At 43.2% G+C, this 20,000-nt stretch overlaps 1 long non-coding RNA gene across 6 annotated transcripts in view; it reads right to left on the minus strand.

Moving 5' to 3' along the window:
• Positions 1–7,098: 7,098 nt before the first annotated feature.
• The window catches only part of LOC143519628 (uncharacterized), a 29,128-nt gene continuing 16,226 nt past the window's right edge, over positions 7,099–20,000 (minus strand). For 4 of the 6 annotated variants that reach the window (XR_013132485.1, XR_013132533.1, XR_013132505.1 and 1 more), the window contains 6 exons: positions 15,523–15,632; positions 15,008–15,196; positions 13,695–13,807; positions 13,496–13,616; positions 10,960–11,121; positions 7,099–8,813 (listed from right to left, as the gene is read on the minus strand). This is a non-coding gene — a long non-coding RNA (uncharacterized LOC143519628). The remainder of the gene's footprint in view (positions 8,814–10,959; positions 11,122–13,495; positions 13,617–13,694; positions 13,808–15,007; positions 15,197–15,522; positions 15,633–20,000) is intronic. The other 2 variants (XR_013132522.1, XR_013132492.1) reach the window with 2 other exon arrangements.

A 20,000-nucleotide genomic window follows, 5' to 3' on the forward strand; every position in this document is an offset into this window, starting at 1 on the left:
GTCATGATCAACAGACTAGTGTGTGTTAGATCATTAAGGACGAGTTGCACAGAATTACCTCAAAAGCAGAACTGACAGCTGTTGGAAAAATACAGTTCACTGCAGAAAGGCTGCTTTGTTGCTGGCGGGGCCCTGTTTACTGGCGGGGCCCTGTTTACTGGCGGGGCCCTGTTTGCTGGCGGGGCCCTGTTTACTGGCGGGGCCCTGTTTACTGGCGGGGCCCTGTTTGCTGGCGGGGCCCTGTTTACTGGCGGGGCCCTGTTTGCTGGCGGGGCCCTGTTTGCTGGCGGGGCCCTGTTTGCTGGCGGGGCCCTGTTTCCAGTGCTTTCGTGGTTGCTTGAGGAAGCCCAGCACGTGACCTTTCACAGGCGGTGGCAGTCAGAACAGGGGCCTGCCGATCCAGCCACGGGGTCGGGTCAGGACCGACGCTGTGGGAAAGGAGGAGGGACACAGTCGGAGACGGAAAGTCAACGATCCAGAAAGTCACCGATCAGGAGAGTTGCCGATCTGTGGGGGGGCCTGGGGGGTGTCCTGGGGGGGGGGGGTGCTTGGCCAAAGGTTTTCCAGCAGTCATTCAAACTGTTCGGTGCTGTGTATAACAGAGGCTTGTCCAGAATTGGCAAGGAATTGCAGGAATCTGTAAAGTATGGAAGATAATACAAAACAGAAAAAAATACAAAGAAAGTGCAAAAAAAAAAGAGTGAAGAAAGGGAGAAGTGAATTTGAGTGCTTTGGCAAAGCAATAAAATAATTAAAATACAGATCAATACAAATCAGGATGATTGTGGTATAATCATAAACACATTATATTGTTATTTGAAAGTATTTCCAAATGTCTTGGTTTTCACAAAAATTGTCTGCTATTGTCTGCTATTTAGAGCTGATTTGTCTCTCAGGACACGTATGTGTGTGTGGAGAATCAGAATATGAAATAATTAAGGCTGCTAGAAAATCTTCATCTCTGTGATCAGAGATGTGGGCCTGATTTTGTGTGCGTGTGTAGATTTGAGTCTGTATGTGTGCACACTGGGTTTGTGTTTAAGTGCTGACTGTGTTCATCATGTCTTGCTGGAAACAGTGACGCATCCCTTGCAGATGTGCTGTATGAGTTCTGTGAATGGTTTGAGGAACATCACTACAGCAAGAAGGACTACTGCTCCTCACAGTTAGCGGGAGCTGTGTCTGACTCGGCACAGAGTTTATCCACAAACAGCTGCTGGACCAGACAAACAGAAGATGTGCAGTCCAGCTGATGGATGTTCTCATGGGCATCAACATATCTTCAAAACAACCACCATTATCCCTGTGTTGAAGAAGTCCTCAGTGTCATGAAGTGTTTAAGGAGGCAGCATATCAACATGCAGTTGGGGTTCTCACAGGAACCGCTGTAGCTCAAATATCTTCCCAACTGTTCACTGGCCTTCATCGGGCCCTTAGCCATCTAGACAAAAAGACATATCCTGTTCAAAGACTTCATTTCAGCATTCACATTGGACGGTCTGCTCGGCCTAGAAATAGAACTATATATATATGGACTTCTGCTAGCTGGGCTGCCCAATGGAGGATGGGTTCCCTTTTGAGTCTTGGTTCTCCCGAGGTTTCTTCCTAATCTCCACCATCATAGGGAGTTTTTCCTTTCCACTGTTACCCCTGGCTTGCTCATTAGGGATATGGACCCATGCGCTGCTTTGTGTCATTTGTTATAAATAAGTTTGACGACATTCAATGCCATCATTCTCCAGAATATGATAGAAAAGCTCAGATTACTGGGCTCAAACATCTCCCTCATTTATTAGATCCTGGAGATCCCGACTGGGAGTCCACTGTTGTTCACTCCGGTGACCCACGACTTCAACCACATCATCAAGTTTGTTGATGACATCTGTGATGGATCTCATCAGCAGACGTGGCTAAATCAGCATCAGAGAGGCAATTGCTGTCAATACCCTGTCCCTTAATGTGAGGACAAATCAAAAGAGATTGTGACTGACTTCTGGAAAGTACATGATTATTAACATGTTGACTTGATAGAAATTCATATTGAACCCTGGTCATCTAAGATGGCGCACCAGAGGCAGACTGTAAGCCACCACAGGTGTTTTGTAAAGGCATGACCCAAGTACTGAACTTAAAAGCTAATTGGAAAGTGAGACAGAAATAAAATACTTTATTAGTGGAGACCGTGATTAGAACCCGGGTTGACGCATTGGTACATCGACAGTTTATCTCTAACCAGAGAGTTTGACTGAATTTTCAAAATAAAGAAAATAAAATGTCTGCTTACTATTTCCATGGGAAAGAGAAACATAGGACGTCAGAAGAGAGTGGGCTTTCTCAACCACACAGGAAGGATTTACTCAGAACAAACTGATTCTCCAACCAAAATATTGATAATAGAAAAACAAAAGAGGAATAGACAGATGTGTCCTTTATCTTATATTTTGCCAGATTAGAAACGAGAGAAGCAACTCGAGAAAGATAAAACACAAAAGAGACAACTTGAGGAAGAAGGGAAGAGCTCAGGGTATAGTGAATAGGAGCTTGAGGGAAAATCCCTAGGGCTCCTACCAAAACTACCAGCCAGGCTGTATGCCAGAACTCTGAACAGATGCAGCTGTTTTCTCAGCCCTTATAAAGCCTAACAATCATGTTACCTCAAAGGGTCTCTCTGGTGGCTGACGGTGGTTCAACCCTTACAATGATGATGACTCTACAATCAACATGCACTGCTTCTCTGTGGAAGTTGTTACATGCACCAAGCTCCTCGGTGTCCATCCAACAGACAACCCTTGCCTGGACCATCAGTACCAGCTCCAACACTAAGAAAGGCCAGCAGAGACTCAACTTCACCATAAAACAAAACAAAGTTCATCCTACCACCACGTGTGAAGGACCACCATCCTCTCCATGTGTGAAGGATCACAGAGAGCATCATGCCCAGCTGACTGCCTGGTTTGGATCACAATACCTTTGAGGGAATAGTGAGAATAGTGAACGAATACTGATGAAAGCACTGGCAGTTAAAGCTACATGTGCACCAGTTGGGAGGGCGTTCAGCCATGTTGGCATGAGGACGGATGAGAACATCATCAGGATCTCTGTCCTCCTTCAAGCTACAAGCAATGACGATGAGCTGAAATAAGCTCTTCTCTCTCCTGACGTCTGGGAAGAAGGAGCCAAGCGTTCAGGCCCTCACACCCAGTGAATCACTTTCTTCCCTGATGCCATCAGATCCCTCTACTGCCAGAGACTCCCAAACACTCAACACATACTTCATTCTATTTAACAACTATGTTCTTAAGTTGGTGCATGGGCAGTGTCTTGGTGACTGCTGCATATCTACTAAAATATCACAGTATGGTATATTCTTCTCACATCCACCCACTTTACTTGGTGTCGTCACTGGTGTTGCCTTGTAAGTTCGCATCAGTCCTGAATTTCATGTTCATTGTCTCTACTCACATTCTTGTGTTGCACCCTGGTCCTGGGAGAACGCTGTTTCATTCCACCATGAACCTCTATACAGCTGGGGAGTTGAAAGCCTCTTGACTCTTGACTCTATTCATGTCAACGTTCCCAGTGACTCACTCTGCTTGGTCTTCTCCATCAGACGTGTTGTAGAGCGTGACAGCGCCACGAGGGTCTTTGAAGAGAAGCGATGACAGGTTTCACTGCTGCGTTAAAAAGTCACCCATGAATACACATTTATTTACACCCCTTCCTTCAAATGACCTTTGAGAGTCACAGAAGCCCAGTGGGTGGCGGGGCTCCGTCTGGCTCTTACACCTGAGCTCATTCAGCCCCCACCCTCACCACCCCCACCACCACCTTCGTACTCCATTAAAGCAGCTGGAAAGAGAGGCACGGGCTCCACAGCCAGTGATGCTTTGTTACGGTGTTGCTCGACTGGTGCTTGCACACTCGTTTCCATGAACGCTGTTTCCTGTGCTTTTACCCACAGCAGAGTTCTGCTATGCCTAACCACCTGCATAAAGATGTCATGCCTTCATTAATATTCTATAATTATGGGCAATTGTATACGCAGAAACCTTTTTTTTTTTGTTTATTTGAGACATACAGAACATACAATTATTATACATGTAATTATATTACTACATATTTAGACTTTATTTTTTGTCTATGGCATACGTGATTCTGATATGGGTTTCTTTGGACCCTTTACATACCAGAAGTCTAATTGGGCTTTTGTTTTTTTTTCATCACGTCAGAGCTCTGGTTGACGTGACCGGCAATGATATCAGTAAAGGTCAGACTTCACAGTATAGCCTACACCTGCACACCTGTTGTGTCAAAATGAATGCTAACGGTGATAGGCCTATTCTATAGACTCCCGTGAAAATGTAGTCATTATGTTGTGAGATTTATTACCCTGAGGGGGGCGGGGGCGGGTGTGGGATAGTGTGATGGTGTGATTTTCACTATTGCAGCTTCAAGTTTGAGCATTGATCCAAATAAAAATATTCTCACTTTAGCACTCCTCCCGTGTGCTGATGACTTCATGCCTGTTCCTGTGATTCTTCAATCTCTGGATGCTATTCGTCACCTGTCCTCCCATAACACTGCTTGAAATCACGAGCATGGGTGTGGTCTTTCAAACAAAACTTCACCTCTTTGCTTTCTGGAGGCCCGAAGAAACCATTCTGTTCCAGCATGCTCAAAACGAAACTGTTCAAAATGCATTAGTGGACGGACTTTTGTAGAAATGTCAGGGTGCTCCTTTTTGTACGGTACGAAGCCTCTTGCAGGAAAATATGCATGACTAATTATATCTCCCCACCCTCGGGTCAGCGGGACTTGTTTAGTTCAACATCTTGGGGAAAGTAAGTCCCTGTGAAATCCAAGTTCCTCAGCTTCTCCTCAGCTCTTGGGCTGAATCACTTTTGCACAGGTGGTTGTGTCATTGGGAAGCTGCATGATTTAGGATTCATCTGGCAATCGCATTGCTGCGAGATGTTTGGTGATGTACCGACACACGTCCTCTTGGGGTTTTTGAACTAACACAGTTTGCTCAACCAAAGGTCCAGTATATTCTCTCTGCACCCTACTCTTAAACACACTCGGTTCATTTTGCTATTTCCAGAGACTTTTATTTTGTTATTTTTCCCTAAGGCCTTATTTCTCTGAGACCAGAGTGTTCTGACATCTTTTTCTGTTTTTTGGGGGGCAAGCAGTTTTAATTACATTTAGTTCTACTCCTGTATTTCCACCATAAACAGTTAAAGGAGAATGGCTTGGTGTATAAGCTACTAATTAATTTATTGAAACCCACATGCCCTTTCTCGCCTTTCCTGCTTCTGATAATTGCGACTCGTCATGCTTAAATGGTTGTTCCCTGCCGGAAGCTTGTAGTTGGGAGATGGCTTGAATATTGCATTGGTCTCTCATCAGCTGGGCGAAAGGGTCATGAAACAGCGAGGTTTTCAAAGGCTTTTTCTTTCTCATCTCAGCCATGCACAGGGCTCGGTACATTTTGTCTGCGCTCTTCATTTGAAAAGAGGTACACAAACTCCTTTATTTTGTTTGGTTTTCTCAAAATTCGATATAATTCTGTTTGTTTTTTTCATCTCCATAAGAGGTAAAAGGCACCATGTCTGGGATGAGCTAGTGCACTACAGCCTGAAGAACATGCTGGTCTGATGGGGCAGGGAGGAACTTCGCTTCTTCAGCACAGATGCAGGAGCTTCTTGTATAACTCAACGTCAACAGATCTTTCCAGTCACCGCGCTCTGTTTAAAGAATGCTTCCCAAACACCACTGTGTACAGTTTATGATTGCTTTAGCATCATTTTGAAAAAAGCTAATTTTGTCAAAGCACTACAAAACTCACAAAGCCATACACAAAAGCAGCAAAACACCACAGATATATATATATATATATATATATATATATATATATATATATATATATATATATATATGGATGTGGATGAAATAAATTTTGTATCAGAGCAGATCAATAGTCTTACACTGTCCCAAAGGGCAATGTATCTCATCTGCTCCTCATCCTCACTTTGCTTGTGCTGTGACGATGATGAAGAACCAGAGCGTGTGGACTGTGTTTTTGTAATGTTCTGACTCACCGCACACGTTGTGATGTCACCTTGACGTTGGTCTGAAACATTCAAAAGGGCTCAATGTCCAGTGACCTTTACCCTCATCTATGAGGAAGACGTTCTTGTGAGAATGCATCACTATGCCTTTGCCTATTAATAACTTGCATGTATAAAGGTTTCGTGTAGCAAACAATATTGAAAACTTGCACATGTTTATGCTGGAGGGTTTTGGATTGAAGACAGGTAAGCTCACCTGTTGCATTTTAATAGTGTTTAAGGAATAAAAATACATTACGGATTGGTGAGTTTACAGTTAAACATCCAAGTGTCTGTACATTTGACAGCGGTGTTTGATCAGCTGATGGGTTTTGAAAGGCAGTGCCTTGACACGGCAAAGATGTGATATGTTAGATTTTTGTGTCTAATGTAGAGACGCGCATTTAGTACTTTGCAAAACACTCTGCGCAGTGTTTTGCAAAAAGTGTGAGGCTGAGAACGTGTTTATAGGAGTGCAGATGAGGGCTGTTCTTCTTAAGTGTCAGGTTTCACTAACTACAAGTTATTTTTAATGTTAGTGTGCAAGCAATTGTAAGAAAATGTAAAGTGTGCTTCACAAACACTGCACTGTTTAAAGGTTGAATTTAAACATGGTTCTGTTTGTACGTATAACAGTCATAACGTCAATAATAAAGAGTTATATTAATATTTAAATGTATTTAAATCTTTTCATTTTATAAATATTCAAAACCTACCCCATGATATAACACACCTTACATAAGACAATTAAAAAAATGGTATTTTACTTTACTGAAGATGCTTTTGTGCTTTTAAATCATTATTTAAAAAATATTTTACAAGGCAAATTAAAAACAAATTACTCAGTATTGCATAAATGTTGCTTTTTAACTCTCTTCAGGATTAACATTTGCCATCTTGTTGTTTTTGCAAAAACTGTGAATCAACTTGAAATGCATTTCAAACATAGTAAATGTGCTACATGTATAAAGTTAAATTAAATAATATACACTGTCCAGTTCTCTTTTATTGGATACAAAAGCCCCTGCCGCGTTTCAGGAAGCACTTGTATTATGTGCACGTATACATTTCAATAAGGTTTTTACATGGCCTCAGCTATAAAGCACTCTTTGGAAAACATATGATGCATCTGTAATGAATGGTGAGAGAAGATAGGACCCAAACACTGAGTAGAGCAAATTATATGGCCAAATGCAGAAAGACCCCATCCTGGATCAACAAAGCTCCAGGGTCAAAAAGCCAGTTATGTTAAGAGATAGAAACAAAAAACAACAAATAAGCATCGAAGAACCAGAAGAGACAGCAGTGTAACCCAGGCAACACAACGATCTGACGCCATTACAATAACGTTTACAATGCTAAAAACATTCTTGATGGTCTCCCAATCACATAATGTTTAATGGTTAAAGATCTTAATGTAATTGTATATCCCAGTCTCTCTTTCGAGCTTATGTAAATAGTTTTTTTAGGATTTTTAGTATTTTTCTATCTGAGGAATCTTGCTAAGAACCAGAATGCTTGGTCATTTAACTCATATCTTAGCAGCATTGCATCGGCTCCCTGTAAAAGCTGACTCAAACATATCCAACTGGATGTCAAAACACTCGTTCACCATGCACAATGGTAGCAAGTGTTTTATGTTTGGTTTCATTTGTTTGGTTTGTATTTTTTGACAGGATGATTCTGTGTGAATCTCACTGTAATCTGGCCAATAAGAATACAGCTCATCAGTTATTCATGAGCCCATCAAATAAGGCAAAACATTATTTAACATTTATTTAATTCCAGGGCCAAACCATTGTCAGTGGGTGTACTAAATGCATTTGGCAACCAAGGTCACATCAGACATCAACTGAAAATACTGAAAAAAAAATGCATTATAAATAGGACACTCCAAAACTACAGTCATTACCTTATATATCAATACAATACAATAAATGTCTTTGGAATAAACAAATAAATGTACATAATAAATGTCGTGAGAAATGTCTTATTGATTCTATTCTAATCTATTACTATTTAACTTTCAAACCTCTGGACAAAAAAGTAAAAAAAAATAAATAAACATCTGAGAAACTGTGTTTACAGTAACACATCAACACAACACATTCATTCCTCTGGAGCAGTCACTCCATCTCTGCGGGGTTGAATGAAACAGACACGGGACTTCATTTACGAATGCATGTAACTGAAATAAGAACTGTGCCAAAACACACTTTGTATAAATATTTATTGACTACTCTGACAACAGCCCTTAGGGCTCCATTACGAGTGAGTTTGGATTCAGGTTTTATGTTCTTTTCAACATACAGGGAAATATGCCATAGTGATAGTTTGTGGTTATTGATTATAAGCTACAGACATTGCGGATGGATATTTGATCGAGAAACGTTGGAGAAACCCTTCTAGCAAACGTTGTTAAGGAAAAAAGAAAGAAAAGACCACCAAGAATTAGTAGCAGGTCAATAATTGCTAACAAATAAATTTAATCTGTAAATATTTTAAGAAGAAAGTGGATGTTCTTAAAGTCCTAGCTGCACTAGGAGCTGAGGCCATCGTGGAGATCCAACTGGGGATACAGATGATGAACTAAGCTGGTTGAGGGGGCCGGGTGCACCTGGCATGTCCGCCTTCACGTCGTCGCTGGGTAACGGCTGCCGTGACCACAGCTTCACAGCAACGGCTGTCTCCATGGCTGTCTTCCTGCATCACAATTTTCATTTTGCTAATTAGCTAATGCGAGTAACTAATTAACCGATAAATGTATATTCTTATATCTTTTGTGGGGGACTTTATGAATAGCTGGGCCGAAATAGTTCAGTTATTAGTTCATATTTAATGAAGTTTTATACAAGAGAACAAAACGCTGTCCTAAGTGTAGCTCTCCCAACATACTATGGGGCACACGGTTCTCAGCAGGACCCATGTTATCGGTTCCTCATTCTTCTGTCAGAAAAACAAAGATTTAATATCTGAACTGCAGAGAGAGAGACTGTCTGTTTATTCACCTGCTCCTTTGAAAGACACTACATATGGCATTTTGTCTACATAATACAACTAAATGTTGAACTGAAATACATGATCTGATCAGTGGTTTTATATATATATATATATATATATATATATATATATATATATATATATATATATATATATATATATATATATACAATGTTGTTCATTAAGATGGAAAGTAAAAAAATGTGATTGAGTAGCATATGATGGTATCACACCCATATGCTTATATGTGGTCTATAAGTGAATTTAACAACAGTGATGAATGGAGTGTTCATTTCACAGGTGTGTCACATTTGCCTCCAGACAGGGACGTAACCTTAAATAAAGGTGTTCCATCTACTGCTTGGCAGCAAACCAGCGCCCGCCGGCGACTGAGTGTCTCTCACCCATACCCATCACCAAGCCAGGTGTCTTCCCAGTTCATTGCACCGGCAAACCAGTGACACACACTCACGTTCCCTCAGAAGCACAGGCTTTTAGCCAAACCAGTGACACACACACTCACGTTCCCTCAGAAGCACAGGCTTTTAGCCAAACCAGTGACACTCACGTTCCCTCAGAAGCACAGGCTTTTAGCCAAACCAGTGACACACACACTCACGTTCCCTCAGAAGCACAGGCTTTTAGCCAAACCAGTGACACTCACGTTCCCTCAGAAGCACAGGCTTTTAGCCAAACCAGTGACACTCACGTTTCCTCAGAAGCACAGGCTTTTAGCCAAACCAGTGACACTCACGTTCCCTCAGAAGCACAGGCTTTTAGCCAAACCAGTGACACACATTCACGTTCCCTCAGAAGCACAGGCTTTTAGCCAAACCAGTGACACACACTCACGTTCCCTCAGAAGCACAGGCTTTTAGCCAAACCAGTGACACACACTCACGTTCCCTCAGAAGCACAGGCTTTTAGCCAAACCAGTAACACTCACGTTCCCTCAGAAGCACAGGCTTTTAGCCAAACCAGTGACACTCACGTTCCCTCAGAAGCACAGGCTTTTAGCCAAACCAGTGACACACACACTCACGTTCCCTCAGAAACACAGGCTTTTAGCCAAACCAGTGACACACACTCACGTTCCCTCAGAAGCACAGGCTTTTAGCCTTCAGTCCGTGTGCTGGTCAGTGTGATTTTGTCCCAGGTCATTTGACTAACTTGCCTGTGCAAAAGCGAATGAAGCGACAAGACACTACTGGCCAAGACATGATGTCAAACGTCCACTTCCTGTTGTCTCTCTGAATGTGTGTGTGTGTGTGCGTGTGTGCGTGTGCACATAAGCCTTCACCCCCAGGATGGCACAATATTTATCATACGCACCTTGTGGTGTACAAACATGACCTTTACATATGATACCGTCCCCCTCTTTGCACACACACACACACACACACACACACACACACACACACACACACACACACACACACACACACACACACACACACACACATATTATTAACTAATGCACACTCAATCTCAGGATTTAACCTCACAGAATTGAGAAATGGGTGCAGATGCTTTCATAACACTGCCAACCATTTATCATGCCCATGAATTAATCTCATAACAATCAATGAGCAATCTCACGGAATGAAAACTCCCTTATGTAAATCCGAGCAACGGATGTGCCGTGAGAAAGCACATGTTAATTTGTAAAGTAAACTGGATTATTTTGCCTGTGACTGTGATGAGGCTTTGGAAATATCCTTGAAGCACATTTAACACTAAATATGCAATAATCCAACTGAGATTAGGATTAGATCAGAATATATAAAATACAGAATCGAACGTGTGCTAACATTTAGCAGATACATAAGATACATAAGAATTTACTTACATATCTAGCATCTGATATTTTTGTAAGTGGGCACTGAAGTCATCATATCTGTGGTCAGGTAAGAATAAGGTTGTTCGGCTTGCGGGTAGGCGGGTCGGATAGGTAGGTGCTGGTAGGTGATGCAGACTGTCGACAGTGGTGTGGTGAGATGAAGAGCCTGCACTTTTAGAGACAAGGCAGACAGATCTCAGGGGTCTGACACACTTACAGCTAGCGGTATGGTAGTTGAAATGTAAACGGCAGCACTCGATGGTGGTGATGGGGGTGGTGGTGGTGGTGGCGGGGGGGGGGGGGGGTCATCGACAGCTGGGAATAAAGCTGGAACAGCCTCCAGAGACGAGGGGTTGGGAGGGGGGGTGTTTGCGAAGCAGACGGTGATACATTTGCCAGTCTTTGCCATCAGATATGATGCCTAAAAATACCAGCAAATAAATAGACATGTCGAGAGAGAAAGAGAGAGAGAAAGAGAGATAGAGGTGAGAGAGGCAGTGTGAGAGATAGAGAGCATGACAGAGACAGGGGGAGACAGAGAGTCACTGAGACGGAGAGAGTGAAATAGAGAGAGCAAGAGACTGGGGCAGAAATGGAGACGGAGACAGAAGACTCGGGTCACTGAGGAGACAGCTAAGCCAACACAATTACCAACTGTTCCCGGGGACCTTGGGGATATCCGGAGCACCTGTTATTCCGGGGGGTGGGGGAGGGGGTGGATCTGTCCCACGCAGCAAAAATCACTGCGCCTTGAGTCGCACTGCAAGTCACTGAAGAATTTTCTCTCTCACAGGCCTACTCACCCCGCCTGCTAACCTCTTACAGGCCACAGTCCTGTCATGCATTCCCTTCCTCACTCTTTTAACCACATGCCTTTGAAGCTATTTTATTCAAGATTTACTTTAATAAATAAGCGTAAAGTTCAGTAGGGAATAGTCCTTATTCATCTATCATTATCCGTTTGTGAACATAGACTCTTCAGCATACACAGAGGTTGGTTTTGGTGTTCCACAAGGACCTGTTCTAGGGCCCCCTGATTTTTGCCTTTATATTTGCTAGCTCTATGTGACTTTATTTGGAAACACTGTGCTAATTTTCACTGCTATGCTGATGACACACCTGAGGATAAATATCATCTATATATAATTAAGGACTGTGTAAATGACATCAGGCACTGGATGTTGAGAAGCTACCTCTCACTTTATGCTGAAGAAACAGAAATGCTCGTTTGGCCCACAGGCAGCCTCACAGTAAGCTCTCTGATTATGTAATAAACCTTGATGGTCTCCCAATCACATAATGTTTAACGGTTAAAGATCTTAATGTAATTGTACATCCCAGTCTCTCTTTCAAGCTTACGTAAATAGTATTTTTAGGATTTTAGTCTTTTTCTATCTGAGGAACCTTGCTAAGAACCAGAATGCTTGGTCATTTAACTCATATCTTAACTGCATTGCATCGGCTCCCAGTAAAACTTCATATTGATTATAAAATACTTCTGACCTACAAAGCACTGAACAGTCTTGCCCTGCAATAACTTGGTGAACTCTTGGTAGATTATTATCTAGCATACGTGCTCAGATCAAAAGCTTCAGCTCTTTATTAGTACCTTGAATAAGGAAATCTATCTCAGGCAGCAGAGCAATCTCCTATAAATCTCCCACGCTATGGAATAACCTTCCTGTCAAGGTTTGAGATTCAGACACAGTCTCAATATTTAAGGCTGGGCTGAAAACATATTTGCTTAGTCAGGCGTTTTCTTAAATTCCTCTCTTCTTAGCTAAAGGTGCAGATCTGGGGGTTCATGGGTATTGAGAGTTATGGTGAATTGATACGGTGTGATACTCTCACTTCACCTCTTTTTTGTCACTCAGGTTTGTTGACTGAGAGCGGCGGAGCGCAGATGTTCCAGGAACCTCGTGTCTCCTGTTAGCTGTGCTCCCATTTCTAGATCTGCTGGAGTTCTTCCTTACATAATACATACGCCTATTTTACACACTATTTGGTAACACTTTACATTAAGTGTTTACTTACTAACGTGACCTTTGGTGCGACCTTAAAGGAATATATTACATTGTACAGATTTACCTACATAAGTAATGGGTAACTTGGAAATATCCAGAATCTATCAGCATAGGAACTGAAGTGTGTTCATACTGTTTTTAGCTCTTTAGTCCCTTTTGCTCCAATCTAAAACACTAAAGCTCTAAAAAGGTGCGAGCAACAAAGAGTCAAAACAGGAGCTGCAACTGTTACATGTTTACTTAACGTTAATTATTATAACGTTAATTATTGTTAATGTATTACTTCATGTGTTGTTCATGTTAACTAATGCATTACTTCACGTTAGTAAGTAAAAGTGTTACCTACTATTTGAAAATGCCTACTAATCTATGCTCTCGTACTACTGAGGTACATCTACTCCTGCTGTTGAGCCTCAACCCACATCAGCTGCTTTGGCTCCTCCCACCCCCTGACCTGCCATGTGGCTCCTCCCACCCCTGACCTCTCCCTCATCCCCATGGCTCCTCCCAACTCCACCCACTTCTTTGCCACCTGGAAGCTGTCCTTGTCTTCAACTCTTAGTTCCTCTCCAGGTTTCTTCCTCATGTTCTCCGGGAGCCACTGCCTTGCTCACAGGGACCTTGGACTCTTCATGACAGTGGCTGTTGTAAATAACATTATATAAATATGTTTGACTTTAGCTTTGACTTAGGTATAAGTCTGCTGGTAAAAGAAAACACCTGATTTTGCAGATTCAGTGAAATGGAGGTGTTAAGCCGAATCCTCTTCGGGCGTGCGAGCCGTGCACTTCATATCTGGATGGGCCCCTCCCCCTCCTCCTCCGTCTCAGTGGCTGGAGGAGGGAGGAGGAGCAAAGCAAACAGGGAGAAGAGAGTAAACAAACACACAAGCTGAGAAGATCCGAGGAGAACATTTCACAGTGGATACTCCCATCTGCACGCCCACCTGGCTGCCACGGTCCCCAGGAGAATTAGGCCCATTTCACTATTCCAAATTCAATAAAACAACTAAATATATTAATATTAAATTAAATATTAATTTCTTCAAAGTGGACAGTTAGTCAGTGTAGGTGCAAATCCCTGTAGGCCCAAAGAGCACAACGACGAGTTACAGTGAGCCACCAAAACACATGGACCTCCCTCCACCTCCTCTTGTTCTGTGCATAAATCGTTCATTTGTTTGTTGTTTTTTTGAGAATTTCTTACCCCCATTTTAACTGAAGCAGACATTGGGGAAGACATTTCTCAATAAATAACTGTTGTTTCCTTGATGCGTAAGCAAATTTGTAATTACATATGTCCGTGATGACTGAGATTACTGAATTGAAGTCAGAGGATGAAAATGAAGGAATAAATCACAGAGCCAGTCAGGAGATGGGCTGAATCTCGACAGAGTACACATAGCTACACAAAATCATTTGCTAATCAACTTGTTTTTGATTCTGCTAATTAAAGCTACTCTTTTCCAGATGCTGCCTTGATGCCATGTAGAAAACGTTGACGTGACACTGATTTTTTTATGACCCCGACCTCATGGATCGGGTTTAAATGAAGTCCAAATTTTTTTGGCAGTGGCTTGAAATCGGCATCCCCCATGGGCCCAATCCAGTCGGTCATTCAACACGCAGGACATTCCCCACGCAGGACATCTCTCACGCAGGACATCCGCCACACAGGACATCCGTCGTCCATTCTCAGACATTTCCCATCAGGCTTCAGCATGTGATGGGGTGAAAAGTGCGAAGAAAAAAGGAAAGTGATCGTGCCAAATCCCAGAGGAAATGGAGGGTCTCATAATAACGTGCGTCAACTAAAGACCCGTGACTTGATCCAAATAAAGGATACACAAACCAGCAGTCAACTGGAACAAACACAAGACATATAGAGACGGACAAACGACCATCAGGTGATGGCCTGATGTTAGGCCCCGCCCACCTGAGGGACGAACAAAATGCAACAAAAAAACAAGACAACTGCCGCAGTGGACGGGGGCGACCGGCAAGGAGGGGCCTGTATTGAGACACAGCACATACCATTCTGCCTTTGGGAATTTCCCAACGGAGTCCCCTTTCAGTCCCAGAACAAGACCTCCTCTGTGTCCGGCACAGCGAGAGACACGTGTCCACACTATGGTCCAGTGGTCTTCATTGAGACACATATCCCTCTGAGGACATGACGCTCAGTGAAGGTGTGTGAGGTTGGTTATCTGGGAGGGCCATTGACTGTCCGGCCAAAGTACAGGGAGAGAGAGAGGGGAGTTATTCTGTTTCAATGGCCTTTTTTTCAAAAGTAATTTAGTCCTTCTCAGTAATAAATGAACACTGAACATACTAATTTGCATTAGTTATACAGTGCAATGTCTGAGCTAAAAAAAACAGTTTTTATTTCTTTAGTTCTGAAAAGTTAATACAAGTTTCACATTATTTGTCACATTATGTCCCCAAGCAATGTAATATATCTATTATATCTCACTTTACTTCATAAGCAGTATCATAACTATAGTTATATCAGTAAAATAACTCATGCAGGTTTATTCCCTGAAACTCACCATGTCTAATATTTGGTGCATCAACAATATATGTTGATGATTGCATGATGTGGTGTGTCTTTAACTCCATAGTTTCTGTAGAATTCACCAGTCTTCATTTTTCCAGATGTCTTGCAGAGTTGCCATTTTGGGAGATGTGTGGAGAGACAGGGTGGAACACCGGGGTATATGAGAATAATACTCATGTCATTTCAGGTGGAAGAATACGCCGACACACACACACACACACGCAAACACACACACACACACACACACACACAGACATACTCTTATTCTCTTGGGCCCTTGATCAGCAAAATATCAGGGCTATGGTGTCCCTCAGCAGAACTACAACTGCATGAGGAAGGAGAGAGAGAGACATAAAAAACACAAATATTTCTCCTTCATTCTCACCTGCTCTCTCTCTCTGTATTTCTATCTCTCTCTCTCTCTCTCTCTCTCTCTCTCTCTCTCTCTCTCCTCCCCCTCTGAGCGCAGTATGCACCACACTACTGATAGCCCTCCTTCACTACTGGTCCCTGTCTGCTAAGATAATAATATTCTGGCCCATTTCTCAAGGCCCGAGTTGCATTTTGCTTGTCATGGCCTATCTGCTGTAAGAAGAGAAGGAAAGACGGTGGACAGAGCTGCTGCTGCATGTGTGTGTGCGTGTGTGTAGGGGGGGGGGGTGTGTGCGGTCGTGTCTCGTGTCCGTTGCAGGATCCTGATGAATAACGTCTCGAGTTATTTCTGTCTTCATCCACTTATGTGACATTCAAAAGACCATAAAACAGCCTCACAAACCTGTGATTTACATGAAATACCCAGCTACCATTGACCAGCAGGGGGTGGTGGAGATGGTGTAAAGGAGAGCGTGTGAGGGGGGGTCCAAACACACACACGTGCCACCAACCAGAAGATAAAGCCTGCCTGTGTTAATACAGCATCATCCTGGACCACTATCACATCCACCACTATCGCATCGTTGGCAGGATGCTGCTGACTGAAATACGGTTTTGCCTCCAGTGTGGCATTTGGTTTCAAGTTCAGGAACAGCACGCTCCAGCAGAGGAGAACGTGGACCTCTGTCTTTTCCCCCCTCTGGCAAAATTGAACTTCAGCAAACCTGAAGAGTGCCAGAAGTGGATAAAGAGGTCGGAGAGGTCTAGAGCGACTTCAGGATTCGAACGTCCAGCGTAGGGAAATCATGTCAGCTTTGATTTACATGTTAGGGGAAGAAGCAGAAAAGTAGGGGGTGTTCTGACCTCTGACCTCTCTATGGCTTCTGGCAGGAACGTCATCTTAATGCTGTCTTTCTAAAGGAAGGTTTGTCTCGTGCTTTGTAGTTTAGAGCACTGATATCTTTGCAATTTATACCAGTGTTACCTTTGCACATGCAAAATTTGGGCAGGAGTAAACAGTAGATACTGTCAACAGTTTTATAACAGCTTTTAGCTGTCTTTCACAACACAAGTAATTACATGCAATTGCTTGCAAGCATCTACAAGCACCCAGGAGATTGTCTGGATTGCCAGTGGATGTACTGATACTGGGGTTGGATGTGCCATTGCCACAAGAGGACATGCTGATGCTAGCTCCTACCTGAGGCCCAACATCTACACCGAAGGGACTGTGGGAACTAGAACCATAAATGTAGAACCACCTTTTGTCCACAAATACGGACTTGTGCTAAGGGGCCACCTAATGGAGGATGGGTTCCCTTTTGAGCCTTGGTCATCCCGAGGTTTTCTTCCTAATCCCCACCATCATAGGGGGTTTTTCCTCGCCACTGTTGCCTTTGGCTTGCTCATTGGGGATCTGGACCAATACGATTGTAAAGCTGCTTTGTGACATCATGTGTTGTGAAAAGCGCTATATAAATAAATTTGACTTTGACAAGTGTTACAGTGCATTACGTTGATACATAACAGACTTACGGGATTACGGTACATGTGCACCTCACCATGTCATGTTCGTGTCGGTAAGGACATACAGATGATGTTCCATAAAAATTCCTGCTATTTTCCATCATTGCTATACCAAAATGTCACAAAATGCCTTCGTGCTCATTGAAAAAAAAGCACAGGTGGATGTTCGATGTTGCCGAAAATATCTTCGAGAGGTGCCCAGGAAGTTGTATTGGTTTGGTGTTTCTGATATTTATGCGTGCCTGTGCCTCTCACAGCTAAACATTTTCAGAAGTGGTTTTTTGATTCTTCAGCACTGTCCATGAGAGTTTCTGTCATAAAGGAGAATGGTAGTTGTAATGGTAGTTGCTATGGTAGTTGTTGTAGTAGTTGTAATGTTAGTTGTAATGGTAGTTGTAATGATAGTGATTCAAATCTCTATTTTCATGTCCACCTATTTGTCAAACATACCCACGACAACTTTACTGCAACAGGAAAACAGACAATGCAACACAAATACTGAGACATGAGCCCAACAGACGTAGAATTGGTTTACAGAAAAAACAAAACTATTCAGTCTTGCAGGATGCAGACGGTGTGAACAAGAAGCTCTCAGCTGGCATCAGTGCCCAGCCACAGAAGAAATAGACCCGACGCTAAAGTATGCAGGAATTGGCCTGTAGCCAAGCTGAATGATGACATGAGTTATGCAGGCTTTTCGTTCTTATACTCCATTAACAGTGACAACTAGCGGGCATCTTGTCTGGCGAAACTAAAATGGGAAAATACACCAGTTGAGGTTAAAAGCGACAGGAGTGAACATATCACAGCCCTTCTGTAGGGAAGAGGTAAACACCGCAAGCTCGACATCAGATGTCCTGCAGGGTGCTAGAAATGATCCATCGCAGGACAGAGGTCAAGCTGCGAGCTACGCAGGGCGTTTATGTGGAGAAAGGGTTGCGGAGTCCAGTTCTCGAGTGACCTGCCATTCAAGCCTTGGGTCCAGAGACATGGTGTGTCTAAACTTTAGATGCCATGCATCTAAAACAATTCCCCCGACTGCTGTGCGAACTAGTCAAGCTGGATAGTGAATATTTAAGTCAGATGCCAATCCTTTCTCTCTTTCAGAGTGCGGTCTGTCTCTGCCCCTCCTGCCAAAGGTGAAATGAGAGCGGGTGAGGATTGAGTCGCTGGCAGGATCTCAGAAGCGGAAGGACTAACAGACCGGTGTGACGGCACGGGTGCCGTATCTAAACCCTGTGAGAATTTGCACTGATCTCACTAAAGCTGAATGACTCAGTAAAAAGAGAGAGAGAGTACCAGCTGTAGGATGCACACTAGAACAACTTGAGGGGGCGAAAGTGTTCTCTAAACTAGACGCCAATTCCGAGTTCTGGAAATCCCTCTCTCTCCGAGATAAACGCAGCCCTCTTTTTACTACATTTATAACGCTCCTCAGGTGATTCCGCCTCAACCCGATAGTGCTTCGGCACATCGTCAGCGCCTGAGCACTTTCCAACGGAAAATGTCACAGATTCTGGAGGGTCTCGGCGGGGGCACTGTGCCAGATGGATGACGTGCTTATTTTTGGAGGTACACAAGCGGAACACGACCGGCGGCTTGTGGCTGCGCTCTGCAATCTCCGAGAAGCAGGTGTGACTCCAAATGAAAAGTGCGAGTTTCGAAAGAGCAAAATAAAACTCTCAGGCCAGATAGCGGAGGCTCCTGGAGTCAGCGTTGGTGCGAAGTATGAGCAATGTCAGCAGGAGTCGAGAGACGTGAGCGTGGTTAGACACCTTCTAGGTATGGAGAATCACTTAGGGAAATTCCTGCCTCATAACGCAGAGGAGACAAGGCCTCTCCAAGACCTCTGGAGGGAGAACAAGTGGTCATAACGTGGATTTTTTAAAAAGTTGATCACCATACTGGTATGGTATAGCCACAGAAACAGAGCAGATGAAGCAGTGTCTTCAAAGGAGCTTAGTACAGCCATTCTTCAAAGGCAAGATGAAAAGTAGCTCCACCCAGTGGAGTATTTTTCTAGAAGGTTCTACAGCACAGAAAAAAATATGCCCAGCTAGAGAACGAGGCTCTTGAAATTACCTGGGAATGTCAAAGGAATTTCTGGTTTGGTATCCCATTCCATGTCTCATTTTGTTCCTAGGATCCAAAAATCGTGTTCTCTCCACACATATCTACACATCTGTCCATCTCCTCACATTGGAGAACGCAACTGTGGAGATTTTGCAATAGCATAACATGTCATGGGCTGAAAAACAGCCTCAGCATACATGCTTTCCAGATCTGGAGTGGAGGAGACATAGATCGCAAGATGGAGGAAGACACAAGACATTATGTGGTGGTGGTGGTGACATCATGCCACAGAGTTATGACTGAAACAAAGTCAAGAACTTGAGGGTACAGATGAAATCCTGAAGGTGGACATTTTTGCAATATCACACACATTCCAGCCATTCCATCCAACTCTTTCTAGAAGAGTTTACAGCTGCAAAATGGACACCTTCATAAAAAGAGAAATACCCAATAAGGTAGCAGAAGTCAACTGAGAGCCCTTTTCCTAATAGCGGGTGC

This window comes from Brachyhypopomus gauderio, chromosome 1, assembly GCF_052324685.1.
Source record: "Brachyhypopomus gauderio isolate BG-103 chromosome 1, BGAUD_0.2, whole genome shotgun sequence".
NCBI lineage: Eukaryota > Metazoa > Chordata > Actinopteri > Gymnotiformes > Hypopomidae > Brachyhypopomus > Brachyhypopomus gauderio.